The sequence below is a fragment of the Enhydra lutris genome, unplaced genomic scaffold (genome assembly GCF_002288905.1).
Source record: "Enhydra lutris kenyoni isolate GAN:26980312 unplaced genomic scaffold, ASM228890v2 scaffoldscaffold13, whole genome shotgun sequence".
NCBI classification, from domain to species: domain Eukaryota; kingdom Metazoa; phylum Chordata; class Mammalia; order Carnivora; family Mustelidae; genus Enhydra; species Enhydra lutris.
This window is the reverse complement of record NW_019154097.1, coordinates 53260587-53282489: the sequence shown is the minus strand read 5'-3', so window position 1 is coordinate 53282489 and position 21903 is coordinate 53260587. Positions and strand designations below refer to the sequence as shown.

The 21903-nt window shown below is 39.9% G+C and overlaps 1 protein-coding gene across 1 annotated transcript in view; it reads left to right on the top strand.

The window, feature by feature from the left end:
• LOC111145539 (sidekick cell adhesion molecule 1) overlaps positions 1-21903 on the top strand; it is a 509203-nt gene that overhangs the window by 36356 nt on the left and 450944 nt on the right.

Below are 21903 nucleotides of genomic sequence, written 5' to 3'. Positions count from 1 at the left end.
TCAAAGAGTTGTAATAGGTGATAACAGGGAGATTTCTTTGATCACAGAGTTTCTAAGAACTTTTGAAGTTTGGAAGTCTGTTCAAGCAAAAAGAGAATGAGGAAATATCTCTGGATAGCACAGACTGATCCTATGTGGATTGAAGGACTATCAATGTGCATGTGGAAATAGTGAGCCAAGAGATAGATCATAAAAAATAAGGGAGAGACAGCATCAGAAGTTGACTAGAAGTTGAGGGGATAGTGGGAAATGAGGCTTAAGGATGGAGGCAGGTAAGAAGAAGGTAGAGTGGACTGGACAGAGCTGTGAAGCTAGGATGACAGCTGCCTCAGCTCTAAGTCCAGTGGTATGAGGCTGTGGGAAGTCCCGAGAGGTTTGCAAGCACAGGCGGGTCAACGGGGGAGAACCAGGTTCCAAGTGGAGCAAGACGAGGAAGGAAACATTCAGAGAAGAGGTGGACCAACCAAGCGGGCGTTTTGCGGGGGTTCAACTGTGAGTCCCTTAGGCACACTGAGAGTGGTTAAAGACTGTGGAACCAAAGAGGGATGCAGTGAAGAAGGAGATGCGCAGAGATATCTAGGGATTTGAGTGTAAAAAATGAGAGAAAAATTGAGATTCTGGGGCTTTACCCATCAACAGGGATAAAGGCAGTGTTGTGCTGTTAAATGTTTAGTAACTGGCTTTTGGCAAGGAAAAATCCTAATTGATAGCATTTGCCAATTTCCATGGTGTTAGTACTCCCACCAAAACAGATTTCAACTACCAACATGGCATCATCTCATATGGATTTGAGTAGAAAGGCACAAAATTGGCACATGTGAGCCAATAGAAGCTGGCTTCAGCAACACTGGATAAAGGGCACACTTGGATTAATGTTTTTGGGCAAAGGCAGATAATTGGCCAAAAATGTGAATGATAGAGTGTAGGGAGTGTTTGGTATTCCTTTTGACTTCTGTGGATAGAGATACAGTGACCTCAGGCCTCTTAGCTTGGGCCATATAAAAAACAGACCTGGGATGGATTTGACCCATAGGCCATACTTCGCCAGTTAAACTTTATCATGCCTATGAAACATCTCCACTTGGAAATCTAATAGATCCCTCAAATTCAAGCCTGTTAATGTATTAATATCCAAAATACACATGTTTTTAAAAACTCCTACAACTCAACCATTAAAAAAAAACCCAATTAAGAAATGGATAAAGTATTTGAATAGATACATCCCCAAAGAAGATTTTAAAAATGGCCAAAAGCATATTAAAAGATGCTCAGCATCATTAGTCATCTGGGAAATGCAAATCAGAACCACAAAGAGATACCCACTTCACACCCACCAGGATGGCTATTATAAAAACAAAATCAGGAAATAACAAATCTTGTTGAAGATACGGAGAAATTGGAGCCCTCATGTATTGCTGATGAGAATGTGAAATAGTGCAGCTGGTGTGGAAAAGTTTGGTGATTCCTCAGTATATTAAACAAAATTAGCACATGGCCCAGCAGTTTTACTCCTAGTTATATACCCCAACGAACTGACAGCAGAGACTTAAACAGATATTTACACGCTCATTCGTGGTGGTGTCATTCATAATAGCCAAAAGGCGGAAACAACTCAGGTGCCCACCAGCAGATGAATAATGAAGATAATGCAATCTATACATACAGTGGAGAATTAGTCAACTATAAAAAGGAACATTTGAAAAATGCTATGACTTGAGTGAACCTTGAAAGTATGCTAAGTGGAAAAAAAGCCAAACACAAAAAGGCAAATACCGTCTGCTTCTAATTATAGCAGGTACTTAGAACAGACCAATTCGTGGAGACAGGAGAGTAGAAGTTAAGAAGGCTGGGAGAGGAAGGGATTGTGGAGCATAACAAATAACATGGAGGACATAGGGAGATGGAGAGGAGAAGGAAGTTGAGGGAAATTGGAAGGGGAGGTGAACCATGAGAGACTATGGACTCTGAAAAACAATCTGAGGGTTTTGAAGGGGTGGGGGGGTGGGAGGTTGGGGGAGCCCAGTGGTGGGTATTAAGGAGGGCACATATTTCATGGAGCACTGGGTGTGGTGCAAAAAACAATGAATTCTGTTACGCTGAAAAGAAATTAAAAAAAAAAAAAAAGGAAGGGATTGGAGAGTTTGTTTAATAGGTGCAGAATTTCCATTTGGGATATTGAAAAAGATGTAGAAATAGCGATGGTTGCACAGTGTTGTGAATATACTCAGTGCTATTAAATTTTAGGTTTAAGTGTTAAAATGATAAATTTTATGTTACGTATTTTTTACTACAGTTTTAAAGAAAGCAGTTCAGTGGAGGAAAAATAAACTTTTCAGCATATGGTGCTGGAGAAACTGGACATCAGAAGGCAAAAACCATGAACCTTAACCTAAAACTCACACCTTATGCAAAAAAATAAATAAATAAACTAAGAGTGCAGTTTAGATCTGGGTATAACATGTAAGCCTGTGGAAGTCTAGAAAAAGCATAGTAGAAAATCTTCAGGACCTAGGAATTAGTGAAGATTTTTTAGACATGGCACCAAAAACATGATTCATAAATGAGAAAAATAAATAAATTGGGTTTCATCAAAACTGGAAACTTTTGCTGTGTAACAGATGTTGTGAAGGCAGTGGAATAAGAAACTATAGACTGGGAGGATGTATAGGCAAGCCACACATCTTTTGAAAGATTTATAATCATTTTATCAATAATATCAAGACACTTATTGTATGACCCAGTGATCACACTTCTTGGCAGTTATTCCAGAGAAGTGAAGAACTAGGATCATACAAAAACATGCACACAAACATTAACAACAGCTTTATTTGTAATAGCCAAATTTAGAAACTCATTTGTAATTAGCCAAAAATTAGAAACAACCCAGATGTTCTTCAGTGAATGAATGATTAAACCAACTGTGGTCTATCCTTACTGTGGAACACTACTCAGCAACAAAGAGGAATGAACTTATTATTACAACCTGAGCAGATCTCAGGGTCATTGTGTTACATGAGAAATACCCAGTCGCAAAAGTTTATATGCTGTATGATTTCATGCAGATAACATTCTCAAAAGGACACAGTTATGGAGGTAGCGAAGTGGTTACCAGGAGTTGGGAGATAGAGGCGGGCTCAGGAGGGCAGCACGGGAAGAGGGAGGGATATGAATAGAGAGGGGTAGCACGAGGGATCTCTGTGGTGACAGAATGGTTCTGTGTCTTGCTTGTGGTGGTTTTGCACAATTTATGTACATGCTACACTGGCATAAAACTATATGCATGTGTGGATGAGTCCCTCTGGAACTGGGGAGATCTAAATAAGGTCTGGGGGAGTGTACCAGCACCTGTACAGATTTTGATCATTATACTGTGGCTTGGCATTTTATCTTTAGGGGAATTTGGGTGGAGGGTACATTAAACCTCTCTGTACCATATTTGCATTTTTCTGTGAATCTGCTACTATGTGATATCTAGGGTTTTAAAATATAGTTGTACAGTTTTAATTATCATAAAGTATGTATTTGCAGAAGCAATGTCCAGAAAAGGATCACTGTGTCATCTGAAAAGCCCTAGGTTTGCCCTTTTTCCCCCTTAAAACAGCAGCTCTCTTGACTTCTGTGTATAGTAACTACTCTGTGATTCCTTGTCATTTTTGCCACCTAAGTGCTATCATTCAGTTTTTGGACTTTTTATAAATGAAATCTTACTGTATGTATTCTTCTGCATCTGAACTCTTTCACTCAATGTTAATTTTTATGAAATTCATACTCGTTCTAGAAAGCAAACATTCATTTTTATTGCTGTTTAATATTCCATGGTATGCATGCACGACAGTGTGTTTATCCATTCTAGCATTAATAGACTTTGGAATTGTTTCCTCATCAGACTATGACAAACAGTGCTGCTACGGCTGTACTTACACATGTCCCCTGGTCACCTGAGCACATGTTTTTGTTGGGTTTTGCCAAAGAATGGAATTGCTGGGTCATAAAGGCAAGCATGTCTCAAATTTATGAGAAAATGCCTATTTGCATTTTCTCCATTACACTTAATTGCCTTTTATACTTATTTACAATATTTATTTTATGTCTTCCATTATTAGAATATAAGCTCCTAACGTATTGCTTTGTTTTGTTTTGTTTTTGTTTTTTTTTTCCATTCTGTGTCTCTGGTATTTATAAGGGAGGGACATAGTAGACACTTAAAGATTGTTTGTAGAAGCCATGGGTGTTATGTCCAAAGGATAGCTTTTCTTCACTGATTAACCCTCCCTTCATTTGGATCAGGTTGAAATGGATAGAGTCCAGAATGGTTTTTTTTCTGGACCTCTTGAGACCAGACATTTTTGGAATTCAGAGTTTTCTGTTTTTCATCGTTTGGAAGGGTAATACAGTCCATACACTGTGTGTTACCTAATACCGTGGGTGTGGGTTCTAGGAGCATCCCGTGATCAAACATATCAGTGTCTCTATGGTAGAATGGTGAATCACTGAATGAACTAAGGAACACTCAAAATAACCTAATATCAGTTAAAGCAGCTTTTGATTAATGGAATTGTAAAGGACCTACATGTCAGATCACTGGGTGAAGATTTTGATGCTAAAAATATACTAGATCAAAATTTACAAAAGTGTCTTACCTTTCCTTACAACTCTGGGAGATGATGGGTAGCATAGATATGATTATGCTCACTTCACAGATGAGATAATTGAGTCACCTGGAAATAAGGATCTTACCCCAAGTTTTACTAAACAGCAGAGCTAAAAAGCAAACTGTGTCTTATGATTCTAATACTTTTTCAACAATGCTACAGCTGCTTCTCATTGATGAAAGTGGCATTTTTTTCTGATTCGTAAATTAACATTTCCAGAGGAGAGAAAGCTGCTTCATAATGAAACTGTCATAAATCATGCACAGTTGTCCTGAGATTTGGAACAGAGCTAATGCCAGTGCTCCCACTGAGCCACATGTATGTGCTGAACCGTCCAGGTCAGCATCCGTTTGTCTGTTGCGGTGAAGACTGATCTTCCACGCACGGGGATGTCTGCCTTCAGCTGGCGCCAACCTCCCCTTCCTGCGTTCTCTCTTTTCTTTGTTGAGAATTCTTTTCCCACATCAGCTCTGTAGTGCCACCCATTACACAGCCTCTCTCCTCTCTTGAAACAGAGGAGAATCTGAAATAAGGCATCTGGATTTATAAATTAAATAGCGCTTTTTATCGGGAGTGATTTTCAGGCAGGGTATTACGTGGTAAGGCATTAGCATTGAGTGAATTGATTGAATGTAGATTATAGACTTCTTATGAATTACATTTATTGTATTTGCCCGTCTCCTCCAGTAGAAGTAAGCTGTATCTGTGTAATTTTTTTTATTATTTTGTTCTCTACTGCTTTCCCAATACCTGTAACAGGACCGAGCACATACTCTGAGCTTGTTTAATAAATTACTGATTGTATATGCCTTTTATCTTTAAGAGATATATGCCTTTAAGCTCTGTTTAAAATCAATTTCAGACTGGAAGAAGTAGATATATTTCTGTGGGGAATTAAGTAGGTTTTGGCATGCCCTAAAAGAGCACTCAATTACTACCCTTATTTTTTATGTAATCGTTTATTAAAATTTAGTTAGCTTCATGAGAATAAGAAGCTCATCTGTGCCTGGTACATAATAGGCATTCAGGAAGTATTTATTAACTTCAGGTTCTGCCAAGATGGAGTTGCCCCATTGCTCCCCAATTCTTCCCTTAGAACTAAAACTTCCTGGATACAACACAGCAAACAAGCATAGGACATCTGGGAAAAGCAGAAATAAAAGCCCTGCCTGGGGACTTTGGCATTTAAGGATCAAGGTGTTGGCACGATCCCCCAATTTTCTTATTATTGCCCATGTGTCCTAGACAAAGACCTGTAGATAACACTCATGTGAAGCAGCAAAACACACACACATACACTGACACACACACACAAACTCCAAAAAAAGCTTCTTCCTGCTAGCCAAAGTTCTCAGAGAAAGATGGCCTATTTTCTCTTGGTAGCATCTTGCTACTCTAGCCAACGAATAGGGAAAAAATGCCTCTCCCTCCCCCACTAGTGCATCGTGTGAAAGTCAGTGTTTTATCGCTATTCCACTCTGTCAATATAGGCAAGTTCTCTGAGCTGCCCGTTGGGTGGTGTTGGCAGGACTTAGCATGGAACTGATCCTCCATCTTCTGCCCAGTGAAAATAGTTGGTGTTCTGATTCCTGCAGCAGGGTACTGTCATTGGGCTCTCCAACAGCTGAGCATCACCCCAACTCAATAGCCACAAGACCTAAGGAGCTAGTGAGAAATGTCCTAGTTACCATTGGGCCTCACACCCCACATTTGTTTCAGCTGGGCCCAGCGGAACAGGAACTTCAGCTCTACTGTGCAGCAACAAAGCAGTCAGCCTTTCCCCCCCTCTTCCTGGGTGGTTGTGGGGCCCACAGCAGAGCTGATCTTTGCTCTCACTCTGAGGCAATGAGGTAGTGGGAGTCAGTGCCCTTGCTTTTGCTAGGGTCTGTTAGAAGAGCCTGGTACAAAGCTGTACATACATCTGGCCCTTATGCTACACATCAACCAAGGGGATCCCTGCAAGAAAGATAAGATTACATAGGATCAAGACTTATTACATGCCTCCAAAATGTCTAGGATATAACCAAAGATGACTTATCATACTAAGAACCAGGAAAATCACAACATTTCTAAGAAAAGCCAGTAAACTAATACAGAAAGAAATCAGATGTTGGCATTATGTGGAAAGATTTTATTTATATTTTATTTTTTAGAGAGGGGGAGGAGCAGGGGGACATGGAAAGAGAGAATCTTAAGCAGGCTCCATGCACAGCATGGAGCCTGACATAGGGCTTAGTCTCACAACCTTGAGATTATCTGAGCTGAAATTAAGAGTCAGACACTAAACCAAATGGGCCACACAGGCACTTCTATCTGGAAAAGATTTTAAAGCAGCCAGTCATAAAAGTACTTCAAAAAGTAATTATTAATTCTCTTCATAGAAATGAAAAAATAGAAAAGCTCAGCAAAGAAGTGTAACAAAAAAAAAAAAAAAGGAAATTAAAGAACTGAAAAATACAGTAACCAAAATAAAAACTCACTGGATTGGCTCAGTAACAGAGAAAAGATAGACTTGGGGGGAAAAAGAGAGAGACCCATAAGGATCTGTGGGACAGTAACATTCACATCATCAGGACCCACCCAAAGGAGAAGAGAAGGAAGGTTGAGCCAAAAGTATTTGAAGACATAATGTCTGAAAACATCCCAAACTAGGCAAAAAAACCCATAAACCAACAAATTCAAGAAGTTGAACAACCCCAAATCAGATAAATGCAGAGAAATTCACACCAAGAGAATCAAACTTCTGAACACCAAAGAAAAGGGAAAGGTCTTGAAGTCAGAGTGAAATGACACATTACTTGTAGGGGAACATGAATTTTAATGACAGCCATCATCTGAATCCATGGAGGCTAGAAGGAAGTGGAAGAACATTTTACATTTACAAATACTGAAAGAAAAGAACTGTCAATGGCAAATTTTATATCTTGTGAAAACTTCTTTCAGGAATGAAAGGGAAATCAAGACATACTCAGGTGATGGAAAACTAAGAGAATTTGTTGTAGCAAACTTATCCTTAAGGAATAGCTAAAGGAAATTTTCTAAACAGAAAAAATAATGTAACAGAAGAAAACTTGAAACTTCAGAAAGAAGAACATTGGAATGCATAAAAATAGGGGTAAACATATTAGATTTTCCTATTTTCCTTGCATTTCTTAAATTGTATCTGAAAACCATCAGGCAAAAATTATAACAGCATCTGCTATGGTGCTTAGTACATGTAGACGAAATACTAAAATGATTTCATTTAAAAAGTGGAGAAAGTAAAGAGACCTTAGCAAAAAGTAAGGTCTTCAAACTTCATTCGGAGTGGTAAGTTATATATGTATACTGTAATACCAATGTCAACCACTAAGAAAACTATACTAAACAAGATACTGGAAGACACTAGAAAGAAATAGCTATGTATTCCAGAAAATGTTTACATAACCCACAGGGAGATAAGAAAAGAGAAATAGAGTAACAAGAATCACATTAAACAGAAAACAAACAAACAATAAAATGGCAAATTCAAACCCTAACATATGAATAATTTTAGTAAATGTAAATGATAGAAACATGCCAAATCAACAATGATAGAACAACAAAATCAACCAAGAGAACTTATTATATATAGAACACCTCATCCAACAGAAACAAAGTAAATGTTTTCAAGTATGCATGGAACATTCACAAGGATGGTCATTATCCCGGGCCATCAAACAAACCTCAACAAATGAAAAGAATTGACATCATATAGAAATATTCTTTGAAATATGGAATCAAAGTAAAAGTCAGTAACAAAAAGACAACAGGAAAATCCCCCGAACATGGGGAAATTAATCAACACACTTCTAAATTGTATTTGGGTCAAAAAGAAAACAAAGGAACTTTTTTAAAAATGGAGAGTAGTGAATGATAATAAAATTCAAAATGTCAAAATTTTTGTGATGCTGGTAAAGCAGGGCTGAGAGGAAAATTGATAGCCTAAAATGCTTACATTAGAAAAAAGGAGGGGCGCCTGGGTGGCTCAGTGGGTTAAGCCTCTGCCTTCGGCTCAGGTCATGATCTCGGGGTCCTGGGATCGAGCCCCACATCGGGCTCTCTGCTCCGCAGGGGGCCTGCTTCCTCCTCTCTCTCTGCCTACTTGTGATCTCTGTCTGTCAAATAAATAAATAAAATCTTAATAAAAAAAAGAAAAAAGGAAGCGTCTCAATAAACTATAAACTCCCACCTCAGGGAACTAGGTAAAGAAGAACAAAATACACCCAAAGGAAATGGAGGGGAATTATAAAGGTCACAGTAGAAACCAGTGAAATTGAAAACAAAAATAGGAAAAAAATTGATATTAAAGAATGCTGGTTCTAATTGCACTATGAAGTATTTACCCAAAGGATGCAAAAATACAGATTCAAAATACATGCATCCTGATATTTATAGCAGCATTATTCAACAATTGCCAAACTATGGAAAGAACACAGGTGGCAATCAACTGATGAATGGATAAAGAAGAAGTGTTATATATAAAACATGGAATATTACTTGGCCATCAAAAAGAATGAAATCTTGCCATTTGCAGCAACATGGATGGAGCTAGAGTGTATTATATTAAGTGAAATATGTCAGAGAAAGACACATACCATGTTTTCACTCACATGTGGAATTTAAGAAACAAAACAGATGAACATAAGGTAGGGGGGAAAAAGAGAGAGAATAGAAAGCAAACCATAAGTGACTCTTAAGGGTAGAGAACAAAGTGAGGGTTGATGGAGGGAGATGGGTGGGGGGTAGGCTAGATGGGTGGTGGGTATTAAGGAGGGCACTTGTGATGAGCACTGGGTGTTGTGTATAAGTGATGAATCACTGAATTCTCCTAAAACCGTTATTACACTATATGTTAACTAACTAAAATTTAAATAAAAATTTGAAAAAGACAAAAAAAAGGAAGCTTATTCTTTGAAAAGAACAGTACAGTGAACAAAAGTATAACAAGACTTAAAAAGAAGGAAGTAAAGATACAAATCACCAATATGAGAAATGAAAAGGGAATCACTATAGTCCTTGCAAAAAACCGAGAGGAATAATATGAATAACTCTGTACATATACATTTGGTCACCCAAGTGACTTGAACTATTCCTCAAAAAGGAAAAACCACCAAAACTCAACCAAGATGAAGTAGAGAACCTGAATAGTCTCATAACCAATAAGGAAACTGAATTTGCTATGAAAAATTGCCCGCAGTTTCCAGTGTCATCGCATTTGAAGTGAGTGTCCAGAGAAGTTTACCCAATTTTACCAGCCTTTTAAAGAATGCCAGTTTTGGGGCATCTGGGTGGCTCAGTGGGTTAAGCCTCTACCTCTGGCTCAGGTCATGGTCTCAGGGACCTGGGATCGAGCCCTGCATCGGGCTCTCTGCTAAGCGGAGAGCCTGCTTCCTCCTTTCTCTCTGCCTGCCTCTCTGCCTACTTGTGAACTCTCTCTCTGTGTTAAATAAATAAATAAAATATTAAAAAAAAATAAAGAATGCCAGTTTCACACACTCTCTTCCAAAGAAATGGAGAGGAGAAAACTTTCTAATTTATGAAAATAATATTACCTTGATACCCAAACCAGATAAAGGCAGTTAAAAAAAAATAAAATCTATAGACCAATATCTCTCACACCTTTAGTCATAAAAATCAAGAAAATATTAGCAAATCCATTTCAACAATGTGAAAAACAAGTTACATATCATGATTAAGTAGGATTTACTTCAGTTATCTATCAAAGGTTGATTCAACATTGAAAGTTCATGTAACCCATTATAACAGCAGTCTAAAAGAAGGAAGAAAACATGATCAAATCAGTTTATGCACAAAAAACTTTTGACAAAATTCAACGTTTATTTTGGTAAGGACTCCCAGCAAACTAGGAATGAAGGGGGAACTTCCTCAAATTGATAAAAAGCATCAGGGGAAAAAAAAGAAAAAAACCCTACTATTATAACTCACATACCTTGCTGGCAGAAAGGTAAGATGTTACAACAACTATGGGAGTAGATTGACTTTTTTTTTTTTTAAATATAAAATTTAAAATGCCATTACATACAACACATCAAATGCAGTCTTGGACTATTTTGTAAGATTTGAAGATTTGATTCATGGCTGGACACCGCATGCTGACCCTGGGATAGGTAAGAAGATAGAACTCGTTGTTACTTAGAGCTCCACAGGAGAAGGCCAGGCCCCAGTAGAGCCATGCAGGGAGTTGCAAGCTGGAGCTGTGGGGGGCAGATACCGTGTCAAGCAGGATGACACTATCTAGGTTTCTTGGGGATTGGCTAATTTGAATAATTTCAGTAGCCTGCAGGGTCTGGAGGCTGTCCCTGGTTCCTGGTGCCTGGCCCCAGAGTAATGAGGGCTTGTGCACAGTGGTCCTGGAACATGAGAGCCATGTCAGGGAAGTGGTTGAGTCTGGACTTACCCGATGCTCAAGAGGAACTGACTGGTCCTAGTCAGGGCGTCCAGACTTGATCAAGATAGCATTTAGAACAAACAATTTCATGTGGATATTTTTTCCATAGAAATGAAAACTCATGTTCACATAAAAATCAGTACATGAATATTCATAGCATTTTCTACTTATAATCACTGAAAACTGAAACAAACAAACAAACAAACCCAGTGTCCCCTGACTGGATAATGTTAATTAAGCTTCGGGATAAACCACAGCAATAGAAAGGAATGAACATCTTGGGAGAATCTTCAAGGAATTAAAGTGATGTAAAGATTCAACTCCAGAAGTCACATCCTGTATAAATATGTGCCATTATTGAAATGATGAAGTTCAAGGGATGGAGGACAGATTAGAGGTCACCAGGGGTCAGTGAGGTGGGTGCCAGTGACTGTGAAGGGTGCCACAGGAGGTCCTTGGGGGCGGGGGTGCTCTGTATCTGCACCAGCGGGTTGTTCCTTACTGCTGCAGTGGAATCTGCATTGATCTCAAAAATCTGATGTTTTAAAGTGCTTATTGAGTGGATAAAGGAAGGAATGCTCATGGGATGGAGCCTCAAGCTAAGCATTGAACTTAATTCGTATGAAGTCTCTTGGGAAGAGGCATTGGAAAGTACAGGAAGGACTTTGCCTCTTCTAGATGCCTTCCCCTCCCCCCACAAAAAAAGGCAGGGGGGGAAGGGGGTCTTATTTCCTATGGCTTCTCAGGATGTGTGGGAAAAAAAATCATAATTAAAGTTTCTAGATTCAGGTTGCTTTGAATACGCTATGTGGAGCTATGACATGTTCCAAGATTGTTAGAAAGGTTTTACTCCAAAGGTTAGAATATTTCCAAAAGGAAAACTACTCTGGAAACTGTTTTTAACTACATTCAAGGCAGCGCGAGCATTAAGTGCTTTAGGACAATCAGTGCTGAGTGTGGTAATGTTGCGGCTGCTTCCGAACTCCTTTCTCAGTGCTGTGTCCACCAAATTAATTGCATTATTGCAGTTTATAGCAACTGAGGCTTTCTGCATGTTTCTTCTGAGCATTCCAAGCCTTTCTAAAATCCCAGAGAGCAATGGAGTTTGCAGGAGGTGCTTGGTACAGGCTGGCGGGTTGCAGAACCGACCCAGGTTCTCATTCAGGCTCTGGCACTTCCTGGCTGTGTGACCTGGGACACAGTGAGACCCCAGCAGGTATAACTGCGTCTGTACTGAAGGATGTCACAGAGAAGAAATGACTCCGGTGCTAGGTGGCCAGCACTTCCTGATGGCTCCACAGACGCCAGCACTGCTGCTGCTCTCCTCCGATGAGAAGCAGGAGCGGGACCCGTAGCGCAAGGGCATCAGGAGACACAGTTCTCTGCTTCTCTGCTTCTGACCCGTCCTGTGACTTCCACTAAGTCACATACTCTGCAGCCCTTAGTTTCTTCATCTAGAATCTTACTCTGTGGGAGTAAACCGTGTGCAGAGCATCTTCCAGCTTTCATGTGTGTGGATTCTGAGTTGAACTTGTTCCAGGCAAAATGATAGAGTCGCATAGCAGTTGGGAGTGTGGGCTCCGAGTCTTCGAGGTCTAGGTGTGAGCCCTGCATCTGTGCATGCTGTGTGTCAGGCCCAGCAGCCGGTCGGCTTTCTCATCAGGACTGTGGTTCTGTCCTTGCCAACCTGGTGTACCTGCCCATGCCCCGGCCGAGTCCCGGCTGCCCTTCGTCAGGTCAGCACAGCTGGCCAAGGCCAGTCAGCACCCTCCACCAGACTTGTGTTGCTGTGAACACACCACCTATTCATTCACGCATCATCTGTGGCCAATTTCCAGTGACACAGGCGGGGGTGGGTAGTTGGGACAGAGACCATGTGCCTGCAAACCTGAAACTTTTTACTGTCTGGTTCTTTACAGAGAACTTTTGTTGGCCAAGCCCTTCACTATGAAAATTATGTTAATCCTTCCCTTTGGTTTCCTAGCTTCCCTTCCATCTTTAGAAAGGTGGAAGGGGCAAGATTGTTGACTGACATCACTGAACCACTAGTCCCTGGCTCCCATCCTCTAAGTATTTATTATATGAGAAAATGGACTATTTTCAAAAGTCTCTTAAACATCTTTGTTGCTGTTACTGCTTACAACCCAGCGCAGTCCCGTTCTTTTACAGTCTGTGAAATTTTGCACAAATTACTTCTTCAGTTCTCAGCTTCCTTCTCTGTTTCTCACTTTTAATAAAAACCAGGATTAAATTAGTGATAGATAAAAAGCTTTGCTCAGTTCTTTTCAGAGAGTAAGCAAATAATTGGAAGTTATTATTTTTACTTTTGATGAGTCCATACATAATTTTAAAATACTTTGTGTCTGTGTCTACATAAGCCCATATTTGCCAAATTAAATACCTTTTGCAAGAATCATGTTTTATTTAGAAATGTTTTGACAGCCAGAACATATGTTTCTACTGTAAACAAAAATATTTCCAGTTTAGAAATGCTTGTTCTGATCATCTGTGTGGAAATGAATGTTTTGTATTTGAGCTGTTAAGCTACAAAATATATTTGCTAAATGCTCTTGCAAATATATTTGTCCATTTCTTAGAATATTGCCTTGGAGAAGTACCCAGTGACAATTATGCTCTTAGGAGAGGTTTACAGTTTATAACCCAGAGCAGATCTAACCTTTTGAACAAATAGGGGGTGGCAGCTGGGACAGACAGCTTGGTGGCCATCAGTGCAGCAATCCACATTGCTCCTCCTGGCTCTCACATTATGACCAGCACTAGCTAGATGGGCCTCCATGTGGTGATTACCATACATCCAGTATGAACTGACATGCTGTACTTCCGTCTCAAGCACCAGCACTGACCTTTTTTTACCATAGCAATTTTTTTTTCCTCTGAGGGCCATGAGTAAATAGAATTTTTTGTTTGTTTGCCAAAATTGTAATAATTCACTTGTGGCTTATTGTTAATTTTCAATGACAGTGGCAAGAGTTCACCCTCTTGTAATCCTCATTTTGCTTCTCGTTCACATTTTACATGTAGTCAATGAAAAGTAAGCCTGCTGGATAGCCTGTGTCTTTTGCTGGCATTTAGGATAAAGAGAAACCTAATAAATCATGCATTGAGTGTCCCTACCAATACTGAATTATGAGATCACGGTATAACTTTTACAGATAAATCACCAAGCCAGTGTCACACAGTCAATCTTGTTTGAAAAGTAGGGAAGCATTTCTTCTTTTTAAGATTCCACGTTTGTTTTAACCCCTATAACATTATACCAATATTTTTTCAACTTGATTATACTCTCTGCTGCAAGGTCAAGATAAACTTTACATTAATAAAAGCCATATGACTTGTCTTTTGAGTTCCAAGAAAATTTAATTTAGAAGCGGTACTTTGCATTTATATAACACCTTTCATAATGTGTGGTCTCAAAGCACTTTGGAAATAAAATACGTTAACATGTTAGCCTGGATTTACAAGCAATTCACTGGGCTAATGTTCCCTTACAAGACTATGACCCACCTGAAATACTCAAATATTTTGTGTTTGTCCTTGTCAGGTGATTTTCTTCTTCAAGGAAAATTATTTGGAAGAAATTTTCTTCAAGTTACGATAAAAAAAGATACTTGTCTCTCATTTTTTATTGTTTAGCAAGAAGCCCACTGATTTATTTCAGACAATTACACCAATGTTTCATACCTAGAATTACCTTTCAACACAAATAAAATCAAATGCATATGAAAACCAATTAGAAATTTCTGAATGTCAGACTTTTGAGAGAAAGAAATGGCTCAGATTTTCCTTCACTTGTACGGTTGTCACAAACCAGAGTAAACATGCCATAGAAGAAGAATGTCTAATGGTATGGAGAGATCTGGCTGTTCCCCTAAGCACGAGGTGGACCACAGACCGAATTTCGGACTAGGATGGACAACTTTCCCACCTCAGCTGTGGAAATTTACAAACACCAGTTCCATGGAGTGGCCACATGTTAGAAATGGTTCAGAAAACAGGATACCCTCTCCTCTCCTCAAGGACCTATATAAGGAGGCAGTGGTTTTCACAATAAAAAGTAGAAGACAAATGTTCTCTGGTGGTATGATATTTTAAAAAGAATTAAAAAGATTATTATCTGACATGATCCATGGGAACCAATCTTATTGATTCTCCTGTCCTGACCTTGGTTGCGCAGCACCAACACAAGTGCACGTCCGTCGCTCCTCGGTCCGGTTTCAGTTGTGCTTAGCATGCCTGCAAGTCGGAGGAGAGAACAATAGGGGCTCATAGCACTTGTTCTTGCCTTAATGAAGAAGTACATCTTAAACTAATAGGGTATCATATGGCAACTACATTTCAGTAAAGAATGAAGTAGCTTTGGATATGCTTACGTAGGATACGTTCTAAGATACTTCAAGTGAAAAAGGCAAAGGGTAAAAAATGCACACAAATGCCTCCATTTGAATAAAAAATGACTAAGGTGTGTGCATATGTGCTCTGGAAAAATATAGAAGATGCTGCTAGCGGGGTTGCCTGTGAGGGGAGTGTGGGGCTTGGGGACACCAGTGGCAGGAAGGCACTTTACCACCACTTTTGGGAATGGTTTGGCTTCTGTATTGTGAGCACATACTAACTTTTGGGGAAAAAAATGAATGAAAAAAAATGAGTGCTGGGTGGGGAGGAAGTGAATGCCACAGAGACAGCTTTTCAAGAACTTTGGCATTGAAGGGAAGCAGAAAGTAAGGAGGGATCAGGGAGTTCCTAACTCTTGCAGGCTGGAAGGATGCACGAGGGTGACAGGGAGATGGGCAGATGTGACAGGAGGGAGAAAGGGAAAAGGGAAACTGGAAAGGAGGAATGTAGCTTTAGCAAGCAAGATTAACCTTGAGAAGGAGAGAGGGTCTGGAGGAGTAAGCAGTGGTGTGGATGCTTTGGGGACCCGTGAGCTCTGAGGAGAGGGACCAGAAAAGAGAGGGTGGAGAGTAGGGGGCATGCAGGATGCTGTCTCAGTCCAACAAAAGTGGCTCATGGCAAATGTTCTGCAGGCGGAATGCAGGACCTGGGGCTCGAGGGACAGGGGGAGGTGTGGGTAAGGAGACCAGTGGCATCCTCAGCACATTCTCCTGAAGGGGAGTATCTTCAACAATTTTAGGGTAATGTGTTCACTTAATGATGGTTGAGTTTCATGAAAAGAGAAGCAGCAGCAGGGCAGGAGGCCTGGGAAGGGATCACAGGGGTGCCCATTTCATAGCATGCCTCCCTCTCTCCCTCTCCTGCTAGACCTCATCCATAGGCTCATTCCCTCGAGATCAGAACATAGCTCTGTCCTTGTGCCAATACTGTGCCAGGTCTGGGGACACAGCAATGAGCAAATGAGACATGGTCCCTGCTCTTAAGTTGCTTAGAGCAGAGTGGAAAAGATAGTCATTAAGCAGGGAACCAAAAATAACGGTGCCATTGCATGTGTGATAAACACGGAGAGAAGAGTACAGGGGACCCTAAGATAATATAGCATCTAATCTATGACCTCTTGTAGGCTATGCTGAATCAGGTGGGAATGTTGTACTTAATAGTGTCAGTAAAGAACTCTGCTGAGACAGAGAAGGGCCCTCTGCTGAGACAGAGAAGCTGGGGGCAGAGCGGGGCTTGGGAAGTCTGGGAGAAGTCGATAGCCATTGTGTGAGAGAAACAATATGGAGTTGACCAAAGCAATGCCCATTTGGAGCTGGAGAACATGAAGATGCCAAGACACTCTCAGCACTGAGCAGACTCAGCACGATAGAGGGCGCTGGGTGCTCTTAAGGGTGTATTAGTTGGGTTCTCCAGAGAAACTGCCGATAGGATACATAGAGCTGGTTTGGAGATTCATTAGGAGGGATTGGTCCACACCACGATGTCCTGTGTGCATCCTGGAGGCCCAGGAAAGCTGGTAGTGTAATTTCCCATTGCAGTCCTGAGGGTCAGAGAGCCAGGAGTGTGGAAGCCAGAGAGCAGAAGACAGGTGTCCCAGCTCAAGCTGAAAGAGTATATTCACCCTGATTCCACCTTTTTGTCCTTTTGGGGCCCCAGGAGATTGGATGGTCTCCCCCACACCAGGGAGGGCAGATCTTCTTCACTCAGTCTACCTGTTCACATTCTGACCTCTTCCAGAAACACCCTCACAGACACCCAGAAACGTTTGACCATCTATGTGGGCGTCTTGTAGCCCAGTCGAGCTGACAGGTAAAAGGAATCCTCACGTGTTAAGTGGATGAGGGTCCTCTTATGAGGTACACGTATATTAAATCACTGTGACAAACACTTTAAGTATCTTAAGTATCTTAAAGTGTCAATGATACCTCAATAAAGCTGAAAAAAGTTTCAAAGAAGTAAATATCAGTTTATTGACTTATTCATATACACAACATGTTCAGTGTTTATTATATGCCCCACAGCAGCTAGGCTGCAGGGACACTCTTAAGAAGTTGACAGACGGGGCACCTGGGTGCTCAGATAGTTACGTGTTTGCCTTGAGCTCAGGTCATGATCCCAGGGTCCTGGGATCAAGCCCTATGTCAGGCTCCTCTCAATGGGGAGTCTGCTTCTCCCTCTCATTCTGCCTCTCTCCCTGCTTGTGCTCTCTCTGTCTGTGTCTCAAATGAATAAATTAAAAAAAAAAAAAAAAAAAGTTGACGGACAAGCTCCTTGTCTGCCACATTCACCCAGACCTTGCTTTTCCATTCCCCTCCTCCCACCTTCCCTTCCTGTTTTTCTTCCTTTCTTTCATTTATTCATAATCAATATTTATTAAATTCCTAGAATGTGCCAGGCACTCAGAGTATAGTTGTGAGCAAGATGCATATGATTTCGACTCTAATTTTATTTATAGTTGGGGAGACAAACATTAAACAACTAATTGTATAAATATTACTGTAATTATAATTCCTATTCCAAGACCCCAAGTAACTTCTGACTTTTTTTTTCTTAAAGAATTCTTTCTGGGGCACCTATGTAGCTCATTCAATTAAGCGACTGACTCTCTTGATCTCAGCTCAGGGTTAAGCATTCAAGCCCCAGTCTGCCCCAGTCTGGGCATGGAGTCTACATTTAAAAAAATATTTAAAAATATATTTTAAAAAAATATATATTTTTAAAAAATATTTAAAAAATATATATATTTTAAAAAATATATATAGTATATATATTTAAAAATATTTATACACACACATACACATAGATGTATGTGTGTGTATATATATGTATATGTGTGTGTATATATATATATATGTCTTATAGACTGTTTAGAAAATATTGGAGTATACCAAGAAAATGTAATCTAAGATCACCCACCCACCCAAAATAACTGCTGTTAACATTTTGATATATTCTTTGTTTTTCTGTGTGCCCGTGTGCATGCGTAGGCACCCACATGTATGTGCATCTGGGGCCATGCTGTATGTTGTCTTGTTGTTTCCTTTAAGTGACCATTAAATAGTGAGAATTTCTCATATTATTAAATACTCTTTAAAAACATCTTGTAGGTTTGCTGAATACTTTTTTAGTTATGTATCATAAATTATTTGTTCTCTATTTGGGCTCATTCCAGTATGTCCTGTTGATTTTTGTGTATGTGTTGGTGTTTGTTTTGCTTTGTCTTACCTGATGTTGTGATGAAAGTATAAATTTTTGTCACACTTCTGATTATTAGTCTGACTTATAATCTAGAAATGGGACTAGTGGCTGAAATGATGTTGGTATTTTGGACCCTCTCAGTTAGATGGAACCAGTGGGTGGCCACTCCTGGCAAGGGGGACAACAGCTGACTTCTTCCAGACTTTCCGGGATGCATGGAGGGAAGGCTGACAAGTAGTGAAATTTGAAATGATAACTACAGACCAGGGGATCTCCGAGGATCACCGGCACTTCTTCACGCTGGTCTGGAAAGGGTGTGCACAATTTCCTGGGAACAGTTGCAGAGAGGGAAAATTAGGAAATTGGGAAAGTGAGCGGTTCAGTTGATGCTCTGAAATACTCTCAGGAAAATAATCCTCAGATCTTGGTGCAATTAGTGTCCTGGGAAACTTAAAAAATACAGGTTTCTAGGCCATATCTCTTGAGATTCTGATCCTAGAGGTTGGGCCCAGGAATATACATTTTCACAAGCGGCCTTGATAATTCATATCACCGGGCACGTTTGTGAAACAGTCACTAGAACAACCGGACTCTTCCTAGTAACCTGCAAGTCTTGCCGCGAATCATTTCTTTTATGAAATGAAAAGTTGACGCGTGTACAAGCACACCTCCCGCAGTGATAGGCATTTCCGTGCTCTGGTATTTCTCTGTGCATCGTCTTATTGATCAAGCTGCCTCTGAAACTGTTTTGGTACATAAATACTTTGCCCAAGAAAGCAGGCGCAGAAGTGGCTCTGTGGGGACTGCACGTGACAGGCAGAGTCTCTAATATGCAGCTTTTCCATAGTGCTGTGGAGCTCACACTTTCCCGATCACTACAGATATTTTTGGCACATAATCTTCGAGTTGTTGTGAGACCATTCTCTTCCAAAGCCGTGTGATCTCTTCTGACTGCTTCACACAGCAAATTCAAGAGGTATTTCCCTCGAAGAACTTGCATCATAAACATACTTGTGGGAAGAAAGGAAATTGATTCTGGCTTTATAATAGGGTTTAATTATTCCTCTTCAAGGCTAGTAAAGTTATATAAAACACATGCTTATTGTGATATGTTACATAAATACTGAAGAGTATGAGTAAGCAGAAAAAAATCTCCCATAACACTATTTTCTGTAAGCAATTACAAACATTTTGTCATGTGTCCGCTTTCTTTTATGTATGTTTTTATTTATTGAGATCCTATTTGATAAACTGTTTTGTAAACATTTTCAAACTGAGATTATATCCTAGATATTTTCATTTGTCAAGAATTTTGTAAAAAATCATTTTAATGGCTGAGTTTGAGTTTGCCGTACTTAGATGGGAGGTGCCATGCTTTGACGTGAGTATCCTTACAAAATCAGAAATATAAAACACGGGGAAACGCATTGCCAATGCATTAAATATTTCAACTAAATGTATTTAATTGAGATTCATATAACATAAACATTTTCCTATTTCCTTTGTAAAATTTGTTTATTAATTTGAGTAATATAAATGCCTGGACATAGAGAAGAAAATATGAGCCAGTAGGCAGTATATGTAGTGGGGGACCCTGAAGGTGATTGACCCTAACACCCAGTAGACACCACTGCCATTGCCTTCTTGTGGTTCTTCAGTGACAGCCCAGTTATCAAAGCTAATGGACATTTTCCACTTTTTACATTATTTTGCCTTTTGCAGCATTAGAACTGTTAGGACTTTTCAGCTTTCTGACACATCTCTTTTGCCTTTTCAACATTACTCTTTTATTTGTCTTCCTTGAACTGTTCCTCTTAATTACTTTTTTACCTTGTCACTAAGATGTTGGTGTCCTGGTGCATTCTGTATCTGACCTTCTTTTTTTCCATTTTGAGCAGTCTCCCTGGGTTCCTTCTTCTTACTCTCAGGTCTTTAATGGCCTCCTGGAGACGATGGTCTCAGCTTACATGCTCCTCTCTTCTCTCTGCCTCAGAACTCGCAGATAACATGTGCCATTGTGGTGGTCCTGGTTCAAATCCATGCTCCTCTCTCTGACCCCTAACAAGCCTTCTTGCCCCAGACTCCTTGTCACACACTCTCTCCCTCTGCAGAACATAGGACTCCTGGGTTGCTGGGCCTGTCTCCTTTAGGGGATAGAGCACACTGACAGTGAGTGATCAGTGGTTGATTGAAGGACTGACCAGTGGTGATGAAAATTCCTCCCTCATCAGTTCCTACATAATTCTTATTTTCTGTCCCCAGGACTGGGTGATGGTGCTCTGAAATATGTAGTCCAACTTTCTAGAGTATGCTTTTCTCTCTTCCTTTGCATCACCATCTGTATTTAAGGTTATTCAGAATTCTTTCTAGTACTTCCTAGGTGCTAACTCATAAAACAAGATTAAGAAAATTAAAGAATGAAAGGAATAACAAATTATTTTATAACATTCTCTAATGTATTAAATAGTTTATTGAATTTAGATACTAAAATGTAATTATAAACAGTGATCCAATATAAAGGAGGAGCATCTTGTTGTTTCTAACACCCTAGGGTGTCAATCTCAGCAGCCAGGAGACTTCTAGTACTTACTGTTGTGATCCCTAAAAAAAAAAATATAAGCAACGTGGCATGTATATATAGAACAGCGGTGCTGAGCAAAGCTGTAGTATAGGAAAAGTTTGAAGACTTTGGAGGGATAAACCCATTGCAATGTTAAAGATATCCTTTATTTTCTTGATTTTCTTTCTCTAGCTATCTCTGACCAACTCTTAGAGTAAAGCTAGGTGGGATGAATGAAGGGAATGTCAACCATTCTTTATTAGGTTTTTTTCTGTTACCTTTAGAAAATAACAATAATGATTTTGTACAAGGCAGTTTTAAAATTATGTGACTTCTAATTATAAGAAAAGCCACAATACTGAAATTTGTGTAGTGCTAATTATTCATCCCTTTCTCTCCTGCTGTAATTCACAGTGTGTCTCTAGGATGTCAGTGGCTGATTTGGAACTTATGCCTCTGCTTTTTCTTAGCAATTAGATTTTGTCTTCAACTAATGGAATTGAGCAACACTAGGCTAATGATATGGAGAACTTCTCTTCCATTTTGCTGCATTAAACATTGACATGAAACCTTAAAAAATGTCTCCTGGGGCACCTGCGTGGCTCAGCTGATTAAGCGTCCAACTCTTGATTTTGGCTCAGGTCATGATC